Source organism: Malus domestica, chromosome 01, assembly GCF_042453785.1.
Source record: "Malus domestica chromosome 01, GDT2T_hap1".
Lineage (NCBI taxonomy): Eukaryota > Viridiplantae > Streptophyta > Magnoliopsida > Rosales > Rosaceae > Malus > Malus domestica.
In genome coordinates this window covers 9,922,949-9,936,649 of record NC_091661.1, presented here as the reverse complement: position 1 = coordinate 9,936,649, position 13,701 = coordinate 9,922,949, and positions in this window count along the sequence as shown.

Here is a 13,701-nt window from a genome sequence, read left to right as displayed (position 1 = left end):
ATGGATTGTGGCGGCAGGGTCTAGAACCAATCTTGCGCCTCGTCTTGTAGAGTGGTGGCGAATATCTTGCACATGAGATCATCGTTGTTTCGATAAAGGATCATTGTAGTTCGGTAATGCTTTAAGTGTCTCTCCGGGTCTTCATCCCCTTTGAAAGATGTGAAATGTGGCATGCTGAACTCGCGTGGAGGCTCTGCCTGCTCGATCTCGTCCGTGAAGGGTGACCTGCTTATGTTGGTCATGTTTCGTCGTAGTGCCTCGTCGGTGACCTCGTTGCGTTGGAAATCATGCAATCGCTTGGTCAATAGTCTCTCTACTTCTTCCTGAATTTGCCTTTGTTGGGGTAGCGAAGCTCTCGGCTGCCCCCAGCCATGACTTGCTGGTCTAGGTTGCTCTTCCATATGTTTGGCTCGTCTATGTCGCGGATGCAGTGCATGTGGTGCGTTCCTAGCAAGCGAGCGAGTTCTTCGCAGGCTGCTGGTTGAACTTGAGCGGGATTGAGTGACTGCTTCTCTCCGTCCGTCGTGCTGCCTACTCTAATGTGAGGTGGAGAATGCTCCTTGTGGGCTTAGCCACGAATGGACACTTTGCCCGGAACATTGCTCATGTTGACTATCAGAGTATGACCCCAACCGTGAATGTATGCTCATCTGTGGCCCTAGTCGAGAGTGCATGCTCCTCCGCGTGCTAAGACGGGAATGTACACTACCCAAACGTTCGGATCGTGGCTGGTCGAATGACTGCTTGCGGAGACGCTGCTGGAAAGGTCTGTCTGCCCTTGTCCTACTTCGGGATACCTCGTCCGGGGCACGTTGGATCCCGATGCGTTGCAAAAGTTAATTCACCAAGGTTGTTTGTTGTGCAAGGGCGCTAGTCAACTCTATGACTTGTAAAGACAAGTGTTGTTCGCCATTTGGATTGGAAGAGCTTGGAAGGAATGCGTCTCCTTGGGCAGTGGAATGGTGGTAGACTCTGGGTGCGAGATTTGAGTTGGGAAATGTCAAATCTGCGAAAAAAATGTGGTGAGAATGCTCCCAGCTCGATGCTAGGTCCAGATGGTTGAGATAGTCTTGGGCCGACTTGGGTTGCTTGGAAAGCCACAAGAGCAGGCTGGGCCGTGAGAGTGGGCTGCTCGACTGGAGTTGGCTGGGCCACGAGAGTAGGCTGCTCGACTGGAGTTGGCTGGACCACGGGAGTGGGCTGCTCGTCGGGAGCAGGCTGGGTCACGAGAGCAGGCTGCTTGGGAGGAACAGGTTGGGCCACGGGAGTGGGCTGCTCGATGGAAGCAGGCTAGACCACGGGAGTGGGCTGCTCGTCGAGAGCAGTCTGGGTCACGAGAGCAGGCTGCTTGGCAGGAGCAGGCTGGGCCGCGATAGCAAGTTGCTTGGCAGGAGCAGGCTGGGCCACGGGAGTGGGCTGCTCGTCGGGAGCAGGCTGGGTCACGAGAGCAGGCTGCTTGGCAGGAGCAGGCTGGGCCGCGAGAGCAAGTTGCTTGGTGGGAGCAGGCTGGGCCGCGAGAGCAGGTTGCTGGGCGGGAGCAGGCTGCTTAGAATGTGATGCAAGCGAATGCGAGGCTTGGGCCCGGGCCCGTGCAAACTTGGATGGCACGACTTGGGCCGTGGCCTTGGTGTCGTAAGCCTTGGATGGCACGGCTCGAGCCGTGGTGAAGGCACCATGGACCTCGCCACGGGTGGCTACCGAGGTAGCCACCGTGGTTGTTCCCATGGTGGAAACTCGTGGTGGTGGTGCTGCTCCACTTATTGTCGCATTTAGCCTCATGGATCTCCGCAATCCCATTTCTCGAACATTAGATTTTTCACTTGTGGAATTTTCTAAATTTCTAGCCATTATATTTTGCTTATACGTTTTATCAAAGAACCTTTGCAGGTAAAAAATTCTAATAATAAGAACGTATGAAAAATATTCAAATGGACTAGAAAATAAAGAAAAAACCTTTTTGTGCGAGAGTCTTCTACGAGTATGGATTTCAACTCTCAATGAAAGCACCAATTTGTGGATGCAAATTTCTTCCTCCTTGATCTTGGACAATTTTGCACCTACAAAACAATTAACACATTAGGTTAAGGCCAAGAGCCTCACGCGCCCACGATGAATAGGGGGGACTTTGGCCGAAAAACCTCCGATGCCAAAGTTAGAATTTAGAGAGAAAGAGTGTTTAGAGAATTTTGGGATTTTTACCAAAGTGTTGGAATGTATATTTGGTGAAAATATGAGCCTATTTATAGGGCTAGGTTGGTTTAGGTTTTATTTTGGTTTAATTAGCCAACATAAAAGGAAATATTTTTTGTGGTTATGGAATTAATTTGCTAATAAAAAGGAAGAAATGGTGAAAAAAGGTAGAAAAAGTGATGGATTAGGTTTTGAATGGGGATAGCCGGCCATGTGGTGTTTTAGGGTTGAATTGGATGTATTTTGTGGTTATTTGGATATAATGGATGGTTTAATTGACAATTAATGGGTTAATTAGGCAATTAATGGGTTAATTAGGCAATAAACCCATTAATTAGCCAATTAACATAATTTAAAAGGAATGTGTTTGGGAATTTCCTTGTAGATAGGATTTGATGAGATGGACTTTGAATTGTTACCTATTTTGGGCACTTCTGTCTTGGTTGAAAGAGGGTTGCCCGCTGCTTGCGCGTAGGAACCTCGTTGTACTGCAAGGGTATTTTTATCCTTTTTGTCCAAAAATCCACGTGTCGCCTTGTGAATATTTTTGGCTCCACAAGTGCCACCTAATCAATTCCGCAAGTTGAGATGGGAAGTCAATATTGTGTACATCTAACCATAATAAAATGCCTCAAAGCCTTAGTCCATTGTATGACCCTCTTGCCTTTTAAAAGCTCCGATCATATACTTTCGTAAACGACTTTAACCTGAAGTTGCATGCCTGAGTCTTACAACTAACAACTTTATTCAGGGTTTCTGTATGTACTTAAAGCTTTTCAAACTACACATGTTCACCCGATACTCCCTTGGGACATTGTGGATCATTGATCACTAAATAACTTGCATTAGAATAATAATAAAAAAAATAAACTATACGTCTGAACAACTGACGTTAATGAAACCCTACATTTTTTAGCTGAAAGCCATAATTGATTCAAGGGTCCCTTTTGGAAACTCCAGTGATGTGCCTGATGAGTGCGCGTACCTTTCTCCTCCACATAATATCAAAGTTGACGCAATGGTATGAGGGTGTGTGTCCTTTATACAGCCATCATAACATAATCCCCCATGTCCCATTTCCTTTAAGTTGTTAGGAAACATCAATTATTACTTGTCAATAAAATAGAATATATTGTATCACAACCATATTTTTGAGGTTTTGGTGGATCTGTGGGCACATCTCAGCGTGTTTTGGGTCTTACAGCAGCTCAGGTGTTGGGAACTCATTTATCTTTCTTGTAGCTCGCAATGTTCAAATCTTGGCGGTCATTCTACGGGTTACACAATGCTCTGTTGCACTATAGAAACAGTTGGAAGACATGATATGTATCTTTAGCACTACTTATGTATTATGTCGGGTAACACGTACTGTAAATAATCTTGAAAAACATCCTTCTGTCTCCTTTATTTTTCCTCTCTTCTGAAGATTCTCTTTAGCATCTGAGAAACTGCACAATCAGAATCACAAGCACCATCAAAGACAATCACCTAACTACACAACAAAGGCCAGTTTCTCTATCAGAGTCCATCCTTTTCCCTTAGAATATTGATCCCAAACTTTCATGCTATAAGTCAAAGCTTAAGATCACTAATAGATGTTCTTGAATAAAACCAGGGATAGTACTTGCATCTCTCTTTTGGTTGTAATGCTCATATTTCACCTCCTACGAATAATGTATCTATTCCGTATAATTTTGTAATTTGAAGAGTTCAATTTGTTACTAATCAGTTGATGATCATTCATGGAAAATCATTCAAACAGAGATCATATAATCATTTAAATGTATAGGAATATTGGATCTTTAAGGGAATGTTGAATCACTCCTAGAGGATTTAGGCATCACACAAACCTAGAGAGAATCAAAGCTCCATCAATTTTATTCAATCATCAGATCTATCTAAAAAAAGTTAAAAGGATGTAAAATATAAAGACGTAAGCCTACACTAGTACAAAAAACACTTTGTGTGCCGTAGGTCCTTCGCCGTACAAAGTCAAAAAATGTTGCCTGAAACTTAGTGCGACGAAGCGCCAAGGCAGTGAAAGCAGGGTTTGAGCGACGAAGAAGTAACATGTGTTGCACAAAGTGTCTTTGTGCGACGCAATTCCTTACGTCGCGCAAAGTGTCTTTGTGTGACGCAGGTCCCTCCGTTGCGCAAAACTACTTTGCGCGACGAATGTTATCCATCGCGCAAACCCCTGTTTTTTTTTTTGGGAATTTTTTTTTTATTTTTAATAAAATTGTAATTAAATTCTAAACAATAATTAATAAACCTAGAAAAAGTATTTAATTATAAAATATATGAAAATGTACATACAAGATGTTCGAACAAAAAAGAAAAAACTATAACAAGTAGTCTTCTAAGTTTGATACATCAGGTTACTGAGTATTGTTGGGCGAAGTGGCTGGGAGGTCGAAGGTGGTAAGATCAGGTGCTGGCATCGGAATTTGGAGGAAAGATATCTGTAAAGCCCGTACAATAATACTCATCTTCTCGTCCTGGGCCGTAAGCTGACCTTTTAGGGCTGTCACTTCCTCCTTCAGGGCATTGACCTCTCATGTGGTCTGTCTAGAAGTGGATGCACCTGTTTCACAATCCAACAAATTTTCACAATCACAAAAATAATAGTTTTAAAATGAAAAAAAAATACAACGTAGTGAGAATTAGAAAAAACTACTTGGCTGGGGGATGTCGAGGATGTGTGATCAAAAGGCTTTGGCTTGCAGTGGCGCCAATGAGGCCGCTGTACACTGAGTTGCTGAACTGACACTGATGACATTGATGATACAGGCACCTAGGACGCCGTAGGAGTAGCCTTAGTAAGGGGTGTAGGCTCCCCAATCAATGGAGCACTCACGCCTGGAGCAGTAGATGCTGATAATGTGGGAGGCGCATTGGTCACACTTCGACAACGAGTGATCAACTACATCTATACACTTTTTGAACCATAAAAATATACCATTAGAAACTAATCCTTTCTTGCATTTGAAACTAATCAATTAGCAGCCAAAGTAATATCGTATCCTTTCTTGCATTTGTTCACATACATATAAAGCAGTAGTGCAACAGTAGAAACAATACTAATTAAAGATGCCAACTATACTTTAAACCAATGGGATCAAATGTTCCATTTATGTGTATCTTGATTATTTTGGTTGCAATTGTGATGCCTTCTCTATGTGCAACTGAGCTCGATTTTATATTTTTATTATTAAAATAAGTGTAACAAACAAAGTGGCCATACAACACTGTACGCAAGTTAACATGATGAAAATCAATTTAATCTATCGTATTTTTATTTGTCGTACTTTCATTGAAGATATCATGACAACATGTGTCAGAAGCTTGAAGGCCTCAACCAACTTTGATTATAATATGAAATTATGCCAAGAACATGCAAATACTAGAGTTTACCACATTACAATTTAAATATCCCATGTGACTGCCAATCACACTAGTGGATATTTAAATTTTAGCTCTTTAAATATCCTATATGAATACAATGAAGGAATTCAATCGTCAATTTAAAATATTTACACTAGTGGACCACAAAAACACTTTGCGCGATGCAGTTTGTTCGTTGTGCAAACAACCTTTGTGTGACACATTGGTTGGTTCGTCGCGCAAACAACCTTTGCGTGACACATTGGTTGCTACGTCGTGCAAACAGTCTTTGTGTAACGCATTGGTTGGTGCATCATGCAAAGTGTGTTTGCTCAATAACCCAATTGTGACGTCGCACAAGTTATATTTAAAAAAAAAATTATTATAAAATTTACTGAAAATGTGACTTTACTCCTTTCAAATTCATTTATTTTTTACATAAAATACAATAATATATTTTTTAAACAAAAACCCGATCCGAACTACAATAATAAATTTAAGGCTACTTAATAAATATATATACCATTTAATTTCTTAAGTGTTATAACAAAATAAATAAATTTAAAGCTACTTCAATATAATTCTTAATTACCTGGAGTGCATTGGATTTACCCTCAATTCAACCGTATAGCACAAATCAAGGAAATTTCAAGGGAAACCAACATTTCTTACAACTTCTTCCGTGTAAATATATACGTTAACCCCGATAAAGTATTCAAATGCTAATTCCAAATGAAGCCCAAACAATTCTTCAACAATATATCTACAGTCTCACTCCTTTTAATAGTTAAAATTAATAAAGATTAATTAAAAATTCAATCCCACAAAACTCCACCATTACTAGAAAAAGGGCATAAGTAAGCAAAGGTACATATACAAAAATCTCATATGCAATTTGAAGAAAATACCTTGAAATTTGTTCTTCAATGATATTCGTATACAAAAATCTTGTACAAAACAAATTTAGTATTGTGGAAAAATTCATTGACTTTGTGCGACGCAGACTGATGTCGTACAAAACAGTTTTGTGCGACGGAGCTATACCTTTGTTGCGCAAAGCTATTTTGTGTGATGAATGCATACGTCATGCAAAGTTCTATTGCTCAAAATGTCTTTGCGTGACGTTTTGTTGTCACCGTTGCGCAAACATACTTTGCGCAACGCAATTTGCTCCGTCGCTCAAATATGTTTTTGCACTAGTGCCTAATTAAACATGAACAAGCAAATTATTAAAGGAGAACTAAATTAAACATGATTTGTGTAGAATAAGGAAATTAAAAGAGTAATGGGCCTTCTGAAAATACGAATCACAAACTACTGTTCACTGTTCATGACATTGTTCACCGACTCTCTTTGATATAAGAATCGGAGAATGCAAAAATCACCGAAGAAGTCAATAATCAGAAAGAGAAGGAATGAAAATGAGATTTATAAGTTGTAATTTTTTTTATATTGGATTAGAGAGGTGCCACATATTAGTTCATTATGTATGTATTAGTAGATTAAAGAGATTTAGTCAACTTGTGGTCTAATATCTTAATGAATATGGTATTGTGTTTTCTTCTATGCATAACAATAATAATAATTAAAAAAAAAAGAGAAAGGGATCAAGTTGGAAGTTAAAATAATTCAAATACATATGCGTTAGTTAACAAAAGTCACTTAGTACTACGGTCTAGTGGTACTCCTTTTCACTTGTAAGTGAGGTCTTAGGTTCGATTCTCATCAAATGAGAAGTTGAACTACATTATTACTAGCCCATTGTGAGACATAGCTCACTCATTCATCCCTTAGTGTAAATAATATTTTTTGTTAAAAAAAAAAAGCACGAAGAAAATCTAAGGGTCTGTTTCATATCTTACTTGAGAATTGAACTCAAAATTATGAATTTTTTTTTTTCTAAAACTCATGTTTTGATTTAAAAATTTTAAATCCAAAACCAAGTTTGGTATGCAACTTTTATGCTCAAACTAATCAAAATTTAACCATGATTTAAAAAAAAACAATAAAATTCGGACACCTAGACCCAACACTAATGAGCTCATTGTTATCATCTCTCTCTCTTTCATCACTTGTCCAGAAACCCTTCGACTGTTTTCTTCAATTCACACCTGCCATTCCCCGTATTTTCCCAAAATTCATCCTCTTAACAAAAACATGGCTGCAACTTCATCTGTTCATCCTGCTCCTCACATCAACTTCGATACTTTTTATGAACCCCCTATGATCAGAGTTCGTAATAAAGAGGAGGAAACAACTTTCCTCGCAGGTCGCAGTCATTTGTTGAACGAATGCAATGTATGGTGGGAAGGCAATCGTGATGTGACTAGCAATATTTCCAAACTTTCAGACCCCAATCATCTTTGTACTAGAATCCATCCTTATTATTTGGATTTAGGGCTAAAGTTCCCTTTCTAGCCTCTATTGAAGGAAAATTTGATTTTCTATCAAATTGGCCTATGCAATCTCACCTCGTCTTCCATACTCATTGTCTCCTGCTTTGAACATCTAAATGACTGGTATGAAGCTGAATTGGCTGTCTCGATCCAACCTCCAGTGGTCTACCTATATTACCGATATGCTCGAGCAGGACAAAGATTGGTATAGAGATAGTCTCCTCGTTGACAGGAATTGGGAATGAGATATATCAGTGGTGAGAGTTCCCAACAAACCCATCAATAATTGCAACTGCAAAGTAGACATGAAGGACCTCAATCCATGTCATCCCAAACTTATTAATAGGGTTTTTCATATCATTGCTTTTGCACATCGAAGTTGGAAGTGGATCATCGCACCTAAGAGAGAAAGAGTGCACGGGAGGGATGCCATCACATACCTCTGTTCTAACCATCCAATCCAGAATCCGGAGTGGGTTGATGCTAAAAATGCCAGGTTACCCCCATATCAAAAATCAACTAAGGATACTTCAAAGACTAAGAAGAAGAACAGGAAGAGGCCTGAGGACTCTGCTCTAAAAGAGGCCCATGTCAAAGTGTCTAAGAAGAAAGCCAAATTGACGAGTAGCTCGGGTGGTCGTTAAGGTAAGGTGACAAAAATTGTTGACCTCACCTCTTCAGCTGATAAAGGTTTTAAGTATCCTTCGACAATCAAAGGCAGAGAAGTTGGAAGTACTACTCTCGAGAGAGTTGAGAACCCTGTCAGAGGCTTTCTGAAGCAAACATCTTATGTCGTTGCACAGCAAACAAATGCTTCTGGAGCAGCGACAACAACCACAACATCAAATTTCATCCATGTCTCATTCCCGGATGAAGGGATGACTGGTGGTTTCCCAGAAACATCGTTTTCTCAACCTGTCGCTCCCAGAGGCATTTACAGCGAAACATCATGCTTGGTAATAAAACCTATCCATTTGATGCCACTTCCATTAGGAGCTAGTGGTCTTTGTGATGCTAGACATGCTTAAGCTCTTGTCTGCTCGATTGTCTCTGCTGTTGATTTCATAAAGATGCTAGCCAAGGAAAACCTCTTGGCGAAATGTTATCGGAATAAATACATAGTAAGCCTCTTTACTATCTTTGAATTTCAAATATTGCTTTCTTCCTTTTTTTCTTTTCCTTTTTTTTTATATAACTGTTTGTACCATACTTAACCTATCCCGAAACTACTGAGCACCGGTCAACGTTATACCGTCAAGGACCAAAAAGAGTTTCCCTCCAACCAGGAGGCCAATCACAGCGCGACACGTGTCGACATCAGAAGCCAATTATAGCGCGACACATGTCAACTTCAGAAGCCAATCACAACATGACACATGTTAATGTCAGAATGAAACTAGAAACTCTCTTCTATAAATAGAGATCATTCTCTCACAATATTTCTGAATGTCATTTGTACTAAATCATTCACTAGTACTCACAAAAGGAGAATTTGAATCTATGTACTTGTGTAAACCCTTAACAATTAATGAGAACCCCTCTACTTCGTGGACGTAGCCAATCTGGGTGAACCATGTACATCTTGTGTTTGCTTCCTTGTCTCTATCCATTTACATACTTATCCACGCTAGTGACCAGAGCAATCTAGCGAAGGTTACAAACTTAACATTTTCTATTGTACCAAAGTCCTCACTGATTTTGTGCATCAACATTTGGCGCCGTGTGTGGGAACGACACTTATTCCCACTCTCTTAAGCTTTGCCAAGCTAGTTTCCACCATTTGTACACTCTCTTTAGACTAAGCATCCCTCTCCAACATGGGGAGCGAAGGAAGCCACAACACACAGAATGACACCCCTCTTGCACCTAGTGCAAAGCAACGAAATAATGAAGGAAAAATGGTTGCTCTTCAAGCTAAAGTCGATGAGCTAGAAGCTCAGAACAACAAGATAGCAATGAAGAATGAGGTCCTCTAGGAGCAGTATGAGAAGCTCCACGAAACTAGGCGTACTCAAACACGCGAGCTCGTTGCCCCTGTGGACATCAACCATCATCTAGGTACCCCCCCAACACGGAGGGTCAAAAGGGTCACCTTCTTTTGACATGGGTATCCCTGATGAGGAGCGAGCTAATCATCAAAACATTGATCAACATGAGACTTTTCTCAACCCAGATGCTTCGACCCGAAGGAGGAGAAGTGGAGGAAGACACCTCCTTGCATAAGGGTTGGAAGGATCGAAAGCCGTTTATCGTGACTGCCGAGACTTCTTAAAGAAACGTTAAGAGAATCCCCTCCACATATGCTCGAAGATCAATGACCCAAGGGTTTCTGAAAGACTCGGTCCCCTCCAGTCCTGCTGCCAATCTCGGGAAGGAACAACAGGTCTAGAGGAATATGAAGGTACGGGGGACTCTGAGGTATTCCGACAGACTCGCCCTAGAAGTCAATAAGGCGAGTCCAAGAAAAAACCACACGCCCTTGCTCAAACTTTCCTACTTCCAAGAGGCGATGGAGACTCATGAAAGAAAATTCCAGTGGTACATGGCTCTACTTAGGACCTCCTTGTCCTATAGCTTATTGAAGAAGTAAACAAGTTGAAGGCCGAACGTCAGGCCGAGATACCTGACTGGAACCAACTCAAGCCTGGCCTTCTCACAAGGAGGATCCTCGACACCCCCTTTAAGCGAAGACAAAACAAAAGCTTGGTTTACAACTATATACTGGAAGAGAGGACCCAATTGAACACCTTAACCTCTTTGAGTCCACCATGGCATATCGGATGCACACCGACGAAGAGCAATGTCTTCTCTTCCCCTCCACCCTCTCTGGCGAAGCTCTAAACTAGTATTGCCATCTTCCACCTGAGACAGTAGACTCATTTGAGGAATTGAGGAAACTATTTGTTTCTCAACACATCTTCCAGACCGATCACTTGCATTCTACAGATGACTTGTACATTATTCGCCAAAAGCCGAATGAGTCACTACGAGAGTATGCTGGTCGCTTCAGCCATGAGTATTCTCACTGCGCTGAGGCAGATGACCCTCAAGGCTTTCACGGCAGGCCTAAGTGATTGTTTCTTCAAGTACATTATCAATGCCAACACTTGGAAGACTTACTCTGAGGTGATGGCACAGGCTTACAACCACGCCTCCACCGAAGCAAAGACATACCAAGGGAACTCTTATATGGTTAAACCCTATCAACAAGTGGGAAGTGGAAGTCAAGTTCTACCAAGTGAGGAGATCTTGACCATTCAGACACCCATTGCATCATCTCTTGCCTCATTTAGCTACTCGCTAAGTCATCAAACGTATTTGTCTCTTGGTAAGAGGAATGATTTTTACTCTCAGCAAGCCTATTACAACAAGAGGGATAAAAGTTCGTATCAAGACAACCAGGGGTGAACGTACCGTCGACTATTATGACTATGGGGCCAAACCTCACCCTTTCAAAGTGGAGGACTAGGTACTGAAGGAAATGCTATTATAAGAAGGCATACACATTACAAATGTTTTGACTCTCAACCGCTTGAGATCTTTTGTCACACAAGTCATTCGGCAAATATTTAAAGAAGAGAGAATTCAAACAACTTCTTCTGAGTCTTTTGCGTTCCTAGCACTGGAACACTTGGTCTACGCCGACCTACCCTTATACTCCAACTCAGAGCTTCAACATGCATACTTTGACACAAAGTATGTGATACTAAGTGTTACAACCAACATGGTTCACATATCAAAAGCATGGATACCTTCATGCATAGCAAAACATTCATAAACATCACTCATATCAATCAACATAAACATCATACATTCCAACATATTCATACATAAACATTATACATTCCAACACATTCATACATAAACATCATACATTCCAACACATCCATACATAAGCCAACTGTGCTTCGAAAGGGTTCAACATACTTTGTGTCTTCGACACTTTCTACAATGTGCCTCGACACCTTGCCCTTATTCTCACCAACCAGGTGATGAAATATGAAGAAGGAACTCATCTTCATGCCACCAACCAGGTGATGAAATGTACAACCCGTACTCTCCTTCATGCCAACAACCAGGTGATGAAATGTACAACTCGTACTCTAATATCATTTGGCAATTTGCCACTCATGCTACCAACCAAGTGAAGAAGGAACTCATCTTCATGCCACTAACCAGGTGATGAAATGTACAACCCGTACTCTAATATCATTTGGTAACTTGCCACTCATGCCACCAACCAGGTGAAGAAGGAACTCATCTTCATGCCACCAACCAGGTGATGAAATGTACAATCCGTACTCTCCTTCGTGCCACCAACCAGGTGATGAAATGTACAACCCGTACTCTAATATCATTTGGAAACTTGCCACTCATGCCATCAATCAGGTGAAGAAGGAACTCATCTTCATGCCACCAACCAGGTGATGAAATGTACAACCCGTACTCTCCTTCATGCCACCAACCAGGTGATGAAATGTATAACCCATACTCTAATATCATTTGGCAACTTGCCACTCATGCCACCAACCAGGTGAAGAAGGAACCCATCTTCATGCCACCAACCAGGTGATGAAATGTACAACCCGTACTCTCTTTCATGCCACCAACCATGTGATGAAATGTACAACTCGTACTCTAATATCATTGGGAAACTTGCCACTCATGCCACCAACCAAGTGAAAAAGGAACTCATCTTCATGCCACCAACCAGGTGATAAAATGTACAACCCGTACTCTCCTTCATGCCACCAACCAGGTGATGAAATGTACAACCCGTACTTTAATATCATTTGGCAACTTGCCCCTCATGCCACCAACCAGGTGAAGAAGGAACTCATATTCGTGCCACCAACCAAGTGATAAAATGTACAACCCATACTCTCCTTCATGCCACCAACCAGGTGATGAAATGTACAACTGGTACTCTAATATCATTTGGCAACTTGCACTCATGTCACTAACCAGGTGAAGAAGGAACTCATCTTCGCACCACCAACCAAGTGATGAAAGCAACTCACCATTCATTCCACCTACCAGAAGACGAGTGGTACAACTTGTACATGTGAACTCTTAGCATTCACAAATAATCAAAAACCCTCAAGCTTGACAACTGAACTAGGGGAGCACTTATGCCCAACAAGAGTTATAGTCACCAACAAAGTCTTATTGCAAGCCAACAACAACTTCAGTGCATGGCATACGAAAATCAAGCTATTCAACCCTCTTGCATCTGCTTCAAACATTTCCCATCTGTAATAATGCAAACACTACAACTCGTAGAAAGCTTCACACACCCTTGATCAAGACAGTGTGAAGCAAAACCAATTTATGGTGCCAACATGAGCTTCATCCATGGAGGGCAACCACAATTCTCAAAAGCTTCACACACCCTTGATCAAGATAGTGTGAAGCAAAACCAATTTATGGTGCCAACAAAAGCTTCATCAAAGGAGTTCAAGCACAATTCTCAAAAGCTTCACACACTCTTGATCAAGACAGTGTGAAGCAAAACCAATTTATGGTGTCAACAAAAGCTTCATCAATGGAGGGGAACTACAATTCTCAAACTTTCGAAGCAAATTCAAGACTGTTCGAAGCAAATTCAATTTATATGGTTCATCCAAACCTTCGACTACTACACGGTGTGATTTGCATCACAATCTCTTGCTCAACAATGTGGAAGCAAAATTTGTATATGTTGTCTCTCCCACATTTTCAAATTTCTAGT